Raw genomic sequence first — 10,652 nt, 5'->3', positions numbered from 1 at the left:
GTGGATGCCTCTTCCGTTGGTGCTGGAGCAGTCCTCTTCCAAAAGGATGCTCAAGGTCGGAAGCACCCGTGCTTCTTCTTTTCCAAGACCTTCACATCAGCGGAGAGGAATTATTCCATCGGGGACAGGGAGTTGCTAGCGATGAAAATGGCTTTCTCAGAGTGGAGACATCTCTTGGAGGGGGCTCGTTTTCCCTTTCAAGTTTTCACAGACCACAAAAATTTGCTATATTTGCAAACAGCACAGCGGCTAAATTCTCGCCAGGCCAGATGGTCCTTATTCTTCTCCCGATTCCACTTCACCCTCCATTATCTCGCTGGGGAGAAGAACATTCGAGCTGATGCCCTTTCTCGCTCTGTTGTGTCATCTGAGGAGGAGGAAGGAGAGCCTCGGCTCATTGTTCCTTCTGAGAGCTTGAGAACCGTGGCTCTGGTGTCGCTTGAGTCTGTGCCTCCGGGCAAGACTTTTGTGCCCATAAATTTGCGACCGGAGGTTCTCTCTTGGGCTCATTCCTCCAGGGTGGGTGGACACTTTGGGACAAAAAGGACATCTGAGCTGCTGGCGAGGACGTACTGGTGGCCGCATATGCTCCGAGATGTCAGAGATTACGTTCTGGCGTGTGTCTCATGCGCCAAAAATAAGTCTCCTCGACAACGACCGTCTGGGTTACTCTATCCCTTGCCGGTGGCAGACAGGCCCTGGGAGATGGTCGGGATGGACTTTGTAGTGGGTTTGCCCAAGTCTCACGGCTGTACCGTCATTTGGGTTATTACCGATCATTTCTCGAAAATGGTGCATTTGGTGCTGCTCCCACGGTTACCTTCTGCACGGGCCTTGGCAGCGTTGTTCATAAGACACATCTTCCGCCTACACGGCATGCCAGACAAAATTGTCAGTGACCGGGGTCCCCAGTTTGCGTCTCGGTTCTGGAGAGAGCTTTGTCGTCTTCTCAGCATTGAGTTAAATCTCTCTTCCGCATATCATCCCGAGACGAATGGGTTGGTAGAGAGGGCCAATCAGACTCTGGTCACATATCTACGACATATTGTTTCAGCCAGGCAGGATGACTGGGCATCTTTATTACCATGGGCAGAGTTCGCCCTTAATAATGCTGTAGCCGACTCCACTGGTCAGACACCTTTCCTCCTTAATTACGGCCAGCATCCGTGGGTTCCTGTGCCTATGCCCGTGTCCTCTGCTGACTCCAGGGTGGCATACTGGGCAGGCGAGGCACGGGACATTTGGGACCGCACTCAGAATGCCATTCGGGCCTCAAAGGAGAGAATGAGGTCCTCCGCCGATGCATATCGGCGCCCTGCCCCGACTTTTGCTCCTGACGATTTAGTGTGGCTCTCCGCCCGTAACATCAGGCTGCATGTAGAGTCCACTAAGTTTGCACCTCGCTACTTGGGTCCCTTCAAGGTCCTCGAACAGGTTAATCCTGTGGTCTACCGTCTGGCCCTTCCTCCACGCCTTGGTATCACCGACACCTTTCATGTGTCCCTCCTTAAGCCCGTATACAGTGGGGCAAAAAAGTATTTAGTCAGTCAGCAATAGTGCAAGTTCCACCACTTAAAAAGATGAGAGGCGTCTGTAATTTACATCATAGGTAGACCTCAACTATGGGAGACAAACTGAGAAAAAAAAATCCAGAAAATCACATTGTCTGTTTTTTTAACATTTTATTTGCATATTATGGTGGAAAATAAGTATTTGGTCAGAAACAAAATTTCATCTCAACACTTTGTAATATATCCTTTGTTGGCAATGACAGAGGTCAAACGTTTTCTGTAAGTCTTCACAAGGTTGCCACACACTGTTGTTGGTATGTTGGCCCATTCCTCCATGCAGATCTCCTCTAGAGCAGTGATGTTTTTGGCTTTTCGCTTGGCAACACGGACTTTCAACTCCCTCCAAAGGTTTTCTATAGGGTTGAGATCTGGAGACTGGCTAGGCCACTCCAGGACCTTGAAATGCTTCTTACGAAGCCACTCCTTCGTTGCCCTGGCGGTGTGCTTTGGATCATTGTCATGTTGAAAGACCCAGCCACGTTTCATCTTCAGTGCCCTTGCTGATGGAAGGAGGTTTGCACTCAATATCTCACGATACATGGCCCCATTCATTCTTTCATGTACCCGAATCAGTCGTCCTGGCCCCTTTGCAGAGAAACAGCCCCAAAGCATGATGTTTCCACCACTATGCTTTACAGTAGGTATGGTGTTTGATGGATGCAACTCAGTATTCTTTTTCCTCCAAACACGACAAGTTGTGTTTCTACCAAACAGTTCCAGTTTGGTTTCATCAGACCATAGGACATTCTCCCAAAACTCCTCTGGATCATCCAAATGCTCTCTAGCAAACTTCAGACGGGCCCGGACATGTACTGGCTTAAGCAGTGGGACACGTCTGGCACTGCAGGATCTGAGTCCATGGTGGCGTAGTGTGTTACTTATGGTAGGCCTTGTTACATTGGTCCCAGCTCTCTGCAGTTCATTCACTAGGTCCCCCCGCGTGGTTCTGGGATTTTTGCTCACCGTTCTTGTGATCATTCTGACCCCACGGGGTGGGATTTTGCGTGGAGCCCCAGATCGAGGGAGATTATCAGTGGTCTTGTATGTCTTCCATTTTCTAATTATTGCTCCCACTGTTGATTTCTTCACTCCAAGCTGGTTGGCTATTGCAGATTCAGTCTTCCCAGCCTGGTGCAGGGCTACAATTTTGTTTCTGGTGTCCTTTGACAGCTCTTTGGTCTTCACCATAGTGGAGTTTGGAGTCAGACTGTTTGAGGGTGTGCACAGGTGTCTTTTTATACTGATAACAAGTTTAAACAGGTGCCATTACTACAGGTAATGAGTGGAGGAAAGAGGAGACTCTTAAAGAAGAAGTTACAGGTCTGTGAGAGCCAGAAATCTTGATTGTTTGTTTCTGACCAAATACTTATTTTCCACCATAATATGCAAATAAAATGTTAAAAAAACAGACAATGTGATTTTCTGGATTTTTTTTTCTCAGTTTGTCTCCCATAGTTGAGGTCTACCTATGATGTAAATTACAGACGCCTCTCATCTTTTTAAGTGGTGGAACTTGCACTATTGCTGACTGACTAAATACTTTTTTGCCCCACTGTACATGTCCCGGTTTTCTGAGTCATCTGCCGGGACATCGGGTTCGTCTACGGATGATTACGAGGTGAACGCTATTTTGGGGTACAAGGTGGTACGTGGTAAAAAATTCTATTTGGTGGATTGGAAGGGTTATGGCCCTGAGGACAGGTCCTGGGAGCCTGCTGAGCACATTCGGGCTCCGCAGCTCATTGCTGCCTTCGAACGTAGCGAGGCCCAGGGAGGGGGGCCCTAGGGGGGGTAATGTTAGGGGTCGAGTTCCTGCCTCTGCACAGGGGGAATCTCGGGCCATCTCCGCTGCGGTCTCCCATTCTTCTCCTGCCGCAGTGGAGCTTGCTCAGCAGAGACATTGATCCCAGCGTCTCGCTCAGTCTGGCTCTGTGCTTAGAGTTACTGCTGCGTTTCCTGCTTCTCCCATTGAAGTCAGTGCTGGGCAGCGGCGAGCGGACGTTTCTGGGGCTAAGTCCTGCTTTTTACATTCTGAGCATGCCCAGAGTAAGATCTCTCAGTGGAGATCGAGGGTCACATGATCAGATACTGCAGCTAAGGTCCTTGTAGCTGCTAGGACTAAATCCTGCTTTGCACTCTGAGCATGCCCAGGGCGAGATCTCTCAGTGGAGATCCAGAGTCACATGCTCAGGTGCTGCAGCACTCCATTGGTCCTTCTTTTGAAGGTCCTAAACATGCTGCAGCTATTTAAGCCTCGCATGGCCGCACGGCCATGCGCTAGTATTGTCTTTTGTAAATGTGTGTGTGTTGTGAGTGAAAGTCGTTCTATAAAATCCCCTCCCTATTGTTTGACTGCTCACGGAAGGTGGGTGATTGCTACCTAGCGCCCGACTTAGCCATCAGCACGGTACACACATTACAGCGTCTTATTGCTGTGGCTGCCAGTGCGGCGCCGTGAGCTTTCTCTGCGCTTTCCTAACCCAAGCCTGGGTGGTTAGTGGCGTCCGCCAGTGCGGCACCGCACGCACTCTCGTGCCTCTAAATATATTCTCTTGGTGCGGTACCGCGGCCCTGTGACTCAACAGGGTTCGCTTCCTTCACACTGGGTAAAGTTAAACCAAGTGTGTATTCATATTGTACCGCCATCTCGTCCGTCTCTACTAGCAGCAGGGTTTTCACCTGCACGGTGGACCTCGGACTGCGAACGCACCTAATACCATTACACCTTATACTTGGTGCGTTCCGCCAGTCCTAACACAGTGGGAGATTAATATTGGCCTTTCTGCTTGTGTGCCAGTCCTGACTCCTGGGTGTGCCATCTCTCTCTCAGATAGTGGGCCATAGAAAGCCTTTTTGTTTTCTTTTTTTATTTGGTTTCTAAATTCTCTCTGGAAAAATCAACTTTTTTTATTTGTTTTCTAAATTCTTCCTGAAAAAATCATTTTTTTGGGGGGGTTTCTAAATTCTCCCTGAAAAAATAAAAACAAACAGTGGGAGATTAATATTGACATTTGTGCTTGAGTGACAGTCCTGCGTGTGTGGCATCTCTCTCATTTGGTGCCACCAAAAACAGAGTGTGTAACATTGTGCCTGCTTTTCCTTGCGGTGTCACCCACCTGTAAAGGGGTACCTAAATCATACTGAAGTTATAGCTCACCGTGTAAGTTGTTTGACAGCAACAAATACCGTTAGTTTGGTTACGTTTTTAAAACAATGAGGAAGTCTGGTGGAAGAGGTCGTGGCCGGGGGCGTTCATTGTCAGCTGGTAATGAGGGTAGTGGTAGTGGTGGAGCATCAGGTGGTCGTGGGAAAAAAAATATTGCACCTAAGTCTGGAGCTGTGGAGCCAGGTTCGTCGTCTGGCTACACAAGGCCTCGAACGCTCCCTTTTCTGGGAGTAGGAAAACCGCTTTTAAAGCCGAAGCAGCAAGAGCAGGTTTTGGCTTACCTTGCTGACTCAGCCTCTAGCTCTTTTGCCTCCTCTTTTGAAACTGGTAAATGTTAAAGCAGTGCGTCGTTAGTGGATGTTCACAGTCAGGGACAAGTCGCTTCCTTGTCCTCTTCAGCAAAAACAACAACAGAGAAGGATGCCGCAGGTGACACAACGGGTTACTCCATGGAGCTCTTTACACATACCGTCCCTGGCTTAGAAAGTGAAGCAGATGAATAAAACTTGGCACTCAATTTGAGAAGAAAAGCTTCTTAGTTTATTGATGCATCCAGACAAACAAAAGTGCTAAACGTTTTCGGTCCACACCGGACCTTCGTCAGAGCGTTTCTTTGACATTGACTTTGAAACATATAAATGAATACAGTGTCACATGATGCGGAAATATTCGTCATATAATGCAAAAAACGAAAAACAGATCTAATGGTGAAAAAACAAAAATCTACTTGATGCTCCATCTGGTTCAGGGAGACATGTGCCAGAGAGATGAGTCTATCCAGAACAATAGGTGCTCCGTGCGAGGTGGAGATATAGTCCGTGCTGAGATGCTGGATAAGGGAAGTAACAATAGTGCTGGAGATGGAAGGACGCTGGTAATAGTATGACCTCAGGCCGAGAGGGTCTAGTTCAGTGAGGAGAGTAAACAAAAGGATACATAGCAGGAATGCACTCTACAGATACTAGAAACGCAGACATGAGATACAGAATACGCCTCCAGTGAAGCTATATGGAATAGCATAGTGGATGGTCTAACGTGAGGACCTAGAAGAATAAGGGATACGTGAGTCTGTGCACATAAATGTAACTGGGCATCCCAGAAAACAGGAAAAAAAAAAAAAAAGAAAATGAATGAGGAAGAGAGAACAAAAAACGTAGGTAACATGGGTCCTGAAAGAGAAAAGTGGAAAAGGAGAATGATGTAAATGATGCCTAATGGAAAATGAACGTCTGGAGCTACACACAGAAGAGAGGTAGAGTAATGGAGTAAGTGGGAGCAACATACTACCTGGATGAGGAAGCCAAAAAGCCTGGATGAGTGTTAGCAAGAACAGAAAATCCAAGAGCTGCAGTATGCTGCAAAAAGCCAAAGCCGAGGGGAAAGGGTTAACAGGGACACCACACATAATGAATACTAATGGAGAGCCAGATAAGCAGTGAGTGTATGTACCTGGAGGATCACAATGGAGAGTGCCGCATCATGAAAAGGCACAGAGCCTGAGGGGAGTAGCGGTGCTGTGAGGAGAGAATGTGACCAGGTCAGGAAATACACAATGGGGCAGAGAACAGTAAATAAAGGAGGGGAGAGGCGCAGTAACCGCTGACATACCTGGATCCTAAGCGCTCAGTGGAGCAGGGCAGAGAGGAGCAATGCTGCAGGAGGGGCGGCACTTCCGGGTATAAGTCCTGGTGACTCATGACGTAATCATGGTCATGTGACCACCCACAGAAGGTGCATGCACAGACAGCGCTAGTGGGAAGGGGAGGGCAGAGAGGGGAAAAAGTCCCTAAGTGTACAGGACGCTGGGAGTGGTCATGTGACCGCAGGCAAAAGTGCCTGACCATACAATAAGTGTGTGAATGAGGCAGTGTAAAGAAGATGACTAGGGGAGGAAGCGCATAGCTATAGCGCTATGCAAAGAAATAGAAGACAAGAAAGAGAAGAGAAGAAAAAAAAAAAAAGAAAGGAAACAGGACCCATAATAGAATAGGGGAAGATTTTGATGTCATACCGTGCAGGGTATAAACGGTGCCCAGTATAGTGAACGTAGTGCAATCTAGCGATTCTAGAGGAAAGAAGAAAAGAACAAATTAGTATATACATAATATACAAAATACAACAACAATGTACAATAATTTACAAAAGGGCCGATACGTCATATTCCCTATTAAGACCTTTAGGCTCTAGGGTCTGGAGGGTAAAAATCCAGAAAGCCTCTCTTTTTTTGAGGATTTTAATCCTATTAAGACCTCTCCTATTGGGTTCAATTTGTTCCAGAACCTGGAACCTAAGTTGCGCGATATTATGGTTCTTTTGATGGAAGTGATATGGAAGGGGCAGATGGTTTTTATTGCAGCGAATAGTGGATTTATGCTGTGAGACCCTGTCCCTAATGGGTTGGGTGGTTTCCCCAACATAGGCAAGCCCGCAGGGGCATTTAATGAGGTATACTACGTATGAGGAGTCGCATGTAAAATAGCCCCTAATCGGGATGCCCTGACCCGTGTGTGGATGGAACACTTTGGAACCTTTTTGAACGTTATTACATTGGAGGCAGCCAAGACAGGGGAATGTACCCCGCTTTTGTGTCTGTAAAAAAGTTTGTCTGGATATGGTGCTCCTGGAACCCCCATCCGCCTTCACTAGTTTGTCCCGTAAGTTTTTTGCCCTGCGAAAACAGGATAAAAAGGGTAACTTAAACTCAGGGATAGTCGGATAACTTTTCTGCAATAAACCCCAATGGCGTCTAATGGTAGATTGTACTATATTGGAAAACGGATGAAAAGTGCTGACAAAGGGGATATGTTTATTATTATCGTTAGACCTGTTGGTAACACCAGTCTGTCTAGCTAGAAGTAGTGTCTTTTGTGGATAACCACGGTTAGAAAATTTTTGTTGCATCTCATTTAGTCTAGTGTTTCTGGTGGTTTCATCCGAAAATATCCTGTGTATCCGTTGGAATTGTGATTTCGGGATCGCATTTTTAATGGAGGGGGGGTGGCAACTATTGTAATGCAGGAGACTGTTCCTGTCAGTGGGTTTTAGGAATAGGTCAATAGATAACTCACCATGATCGTTTTTAAAAGATAAGGGTGTCCAGAAAGCTTATCCGATCCATGTTATGTTGCAAAGTGAATTTTAATTCTGGCCACACGTTGTTAAGGTGTTGGTCAAAAGAGATAAGTGAGTCAATAGTCCCATCCCAGATGCAGAATATGTCATCTATGTAGCGGTGCCATAAGCGCGAGTGGGTTTGAAATAGAGGATGGGTGTATACAAAATCTTGCTCGAAGGATGACATATACGCAATAGCATACGGGGGCGCTACGTGCGAGCCCATAGCGGTGCCCTGTTGTTGAATAAAGAAGGTGTCCTCAAACATAAAGTAGTTCTCCCTGAGAACTAAGTTTAAAAGATCCGTGCAAAAGCGACGTATCTTTATGTGGGTGCCTGCTTCATTGAGGAGTCTGTCTACAGCTAATATGCCTTTCTCATGTGTTATGGACGTGTAAAGGCTGCTCACGTCCCAGGTGACCAACAAGGAGGAGGAGGGGATAGCGCCCAGTGCCCTAATGAGTCCCAGGAAATCATTAGTGTCAAGGATAAAAGAGCTGGTAGATTTGACCAAAGGCGTAAGAATCTTTTCCAACACTATAGCAGGAGGGGATAGAATGGAGTCAGTAAGGGACACTATAGGACGTCCAGGAGGTTTGAACAGGCGTTTATGGATTTTGGGCAGAAGATAGAAAATAGGAGTTATGGGATCAGTTTTGATAAGGAAACTCCTGAGCTTATTGTCAATAGTGCCCTCCTGTTCATGGAACTCAAGTAGGGTCTTGATATTCTGGGCAATATTATTGAGAGGATTTTGTGAGGTTACTCTGTATATATCAGAGTCATTCAATTGCCTGTAAGCCTCTTCCATATAGTCAGCCCGATCCATGATCACTATTGCCCCGCCCTTATCAGCGGGTTTAACCACAAGTGTTTTATCAGCAGATAACTGATCAAGGGCCAGTTTCTCGGATGGCAATAAGTTAGTGTGAGAGTGGAATTTGCCCAAGTGTAAATCGCGGTGGAAGGCATCAATGTCCCTTTCCACCAGCGAGATAAAAGTCTCGATAGGTGGACTATTTTTGGGAGGCATAAAAGAGCTTGGGGAACGAAGGCCCAAGCCCTGGAGGCCTAGGAGAGATTGTCCCGCCTGTGAGGGAGGGTCACCTGAAGGTAGATGAGTGGAAAAATGGACACGTAAACGGAGGTTACGGAAGAACCTCTGTAAATCCATATTGAGTTCAAACGAATTGAACTTATAAGTTGGACAGAAGGACAAGCCTTTCTGGAGTAAAGTCAATTGGGAAGTGTCCATGGATTTTGACGAGATGTTAATCACCAGTGGGGGTTGCGTACCTGTGATCTGGTCGACATGTGGCTTCTGGAGTCCCCGGCGACATTGGCCCACCCGCCTCGTCTTCCTTTTGAGCATCCCCGGCTGTTGCCTAAAAAATTGCTGGATGTGTAGGTATTTGAGGTGCCAGGTCTGCTGTCGGCCGAGCCTGAGGAACTTAGGGAGGTCCGACGCCTGAAGCCTCGCTGGGGTTCCCGCCACTGGTACACTCTGTTCTGGAGGTAATCTTCGGTGTCCCTTAAAAACTTCGACCTTTTCTTTTTTTCCAGGTCGAGTCTGTGTGTGCGCAGGGTCTCCTAGTTTTGTGCTTTGAGATCTTGGAAGGCCTCCTGGGACATGGTGCTCGTTAACTGGTTTTCTATGGCACATATCTGCGAGTTGACGGTATCCAGGTTCTGTTGCAAATAAGACAAGGTTAATGTCATCAAATCAGCAGAGCACTTGTTTAAAATGTGCTCGAATTTAGTGCAATATTCCTTGTCGTCCTTAAAGAAAGTGGGTTGTAAGGGGACCCGTAGGCCCCTTGGTATGCGTTGGACACGGAGGTATTCAGCAAGAGTGATGATATGTAGTTCAAGATTGACTGCTCTTTTTGACTCATGTTCCAGATCCCTATGTTTAATCTCTTGCGTGGGGATCTGGAGAAAGTCACTGGATGCAGTCACTTTGGATAGGATTTCAGCTGTCTCTGTAGCGTTGAAGGAAAAAATTCCACTTGACATCGTCTATGGTGCTCGTGTGCGGACAAACTTAGAAAGTGAAGCAGTTAACAGGCCATGCCCATTAAAAGTTGAATCTGACATGGAGTGCACTGATGCACAGCCACAGCCAGACTACTGTGCTGGTCCTTAGACTCAGACCACAACATTGCCTTCGCAGGGTACTGATCCAGAATCAGACCCTGATGAGACTATGTTGCCCTGTCACGAACGCTCTTTCACCGACTTACACGGTGACACAGACGGAGTTGCGCACGAGCTAGAAGAGGAGGTTATAGATGACCCAGTTGTTGACCCCGATTGGCAGCCATTGGGGGAACAAAGTGCAGGCGGCAGTAGTTCTGAAGCGGAGGAGGAGGGGCCACAGCAGGCATCAACATCGCAACAGGTTCCATCTGCCGGGCCCGTATCTGGCCCAAAACGCGTGGCAAAGTCAAAACCTGTTGGAGGACAGCGTGGCCATCCGGTTAAAGCTCAGTCTGCAATGCCTGAAAAGGTATCCGATGCTAGAAAGAGTGCAGTCTGGCATTTTTTTTAAACAACATCCAATTGATCAGCGCAAAGTCATCTGTCAAAAATGTTCAACTACCTTAAGCAGAGGTCAGAATCTGAAAAAGTCTCAATACAAGTTGCATGCATAGACATTTAACCACCATGCATTTGCAAGCCTGGACTAACTACCAAACGTCCCTTAAGGTTGTAGCACCCTCGGCCAATGAAGCTAGTCAGCAACGCAACATCCCTTCCGGCAGTGTAGGGCCACCATTTTCCGCACCACCTGCAGTATC

The 10,652-nt window shown here is 47.2% G+C and overlaps 1 long non-coding RNA gene across 4 annotated transcripts; it reads right to left on the bottom strand.

Annotated features, from left to right (window-relative positions):
• Window positions 1-5,254: 5,254 nt before the first annotated feature.
• On the bottom strand, window positions 5,255-9,195 carry LOC138667207 (uncharacterized). Of its 4 annotated transcripts, XR_011318641.1 has the most exons (4): window positions 9,148-9,195; window positions 6,749-6,802; window positions 5,674-5,780; window positions 5,255-5,558 (listed from the first exon to the last, which is right to left on the bottom strand). It is a non-coding gene; the product is annotated as an uncharacterized lncRNA (long non-coding RNA). The 4 variants fall into 4 exon arrangements; XR_011318642.1 differs by lacking the exons at window positions 6,749-6,802; window positions 9,148-9,195 and adding an exon at window positions 6,346-6,387; XR_011318643.1 differs by lacking the exons at window positions 6,749-6,802; window positions 9,148-9,195 and adding an exon at window positions 6,187-6,212.
• Between the last annotated feature and the right edge of the window lie 1,457 nt (window positions 9,196-10,652).

The sequence above is a fragment of the Ranitomeya imitator genome, chromosome 2, assembly GCF_032444005.1.
Source record: "Ranitomeya imitator isolate aRanImi1 chromosome 2, aRanImi1.pri, whole genome shotgun sequence".
Lineage (NCBI taxonomy): Eukaryota > Metazoa > Chordata > Amphibia > Anura > Dendrobatidae > Ranitomeya > Ranitomeya imitator.
Note: the sequence above shows the minus strand (reverse complement) of the source record. Positions and strands in the feature narration are given on the sequence as shown.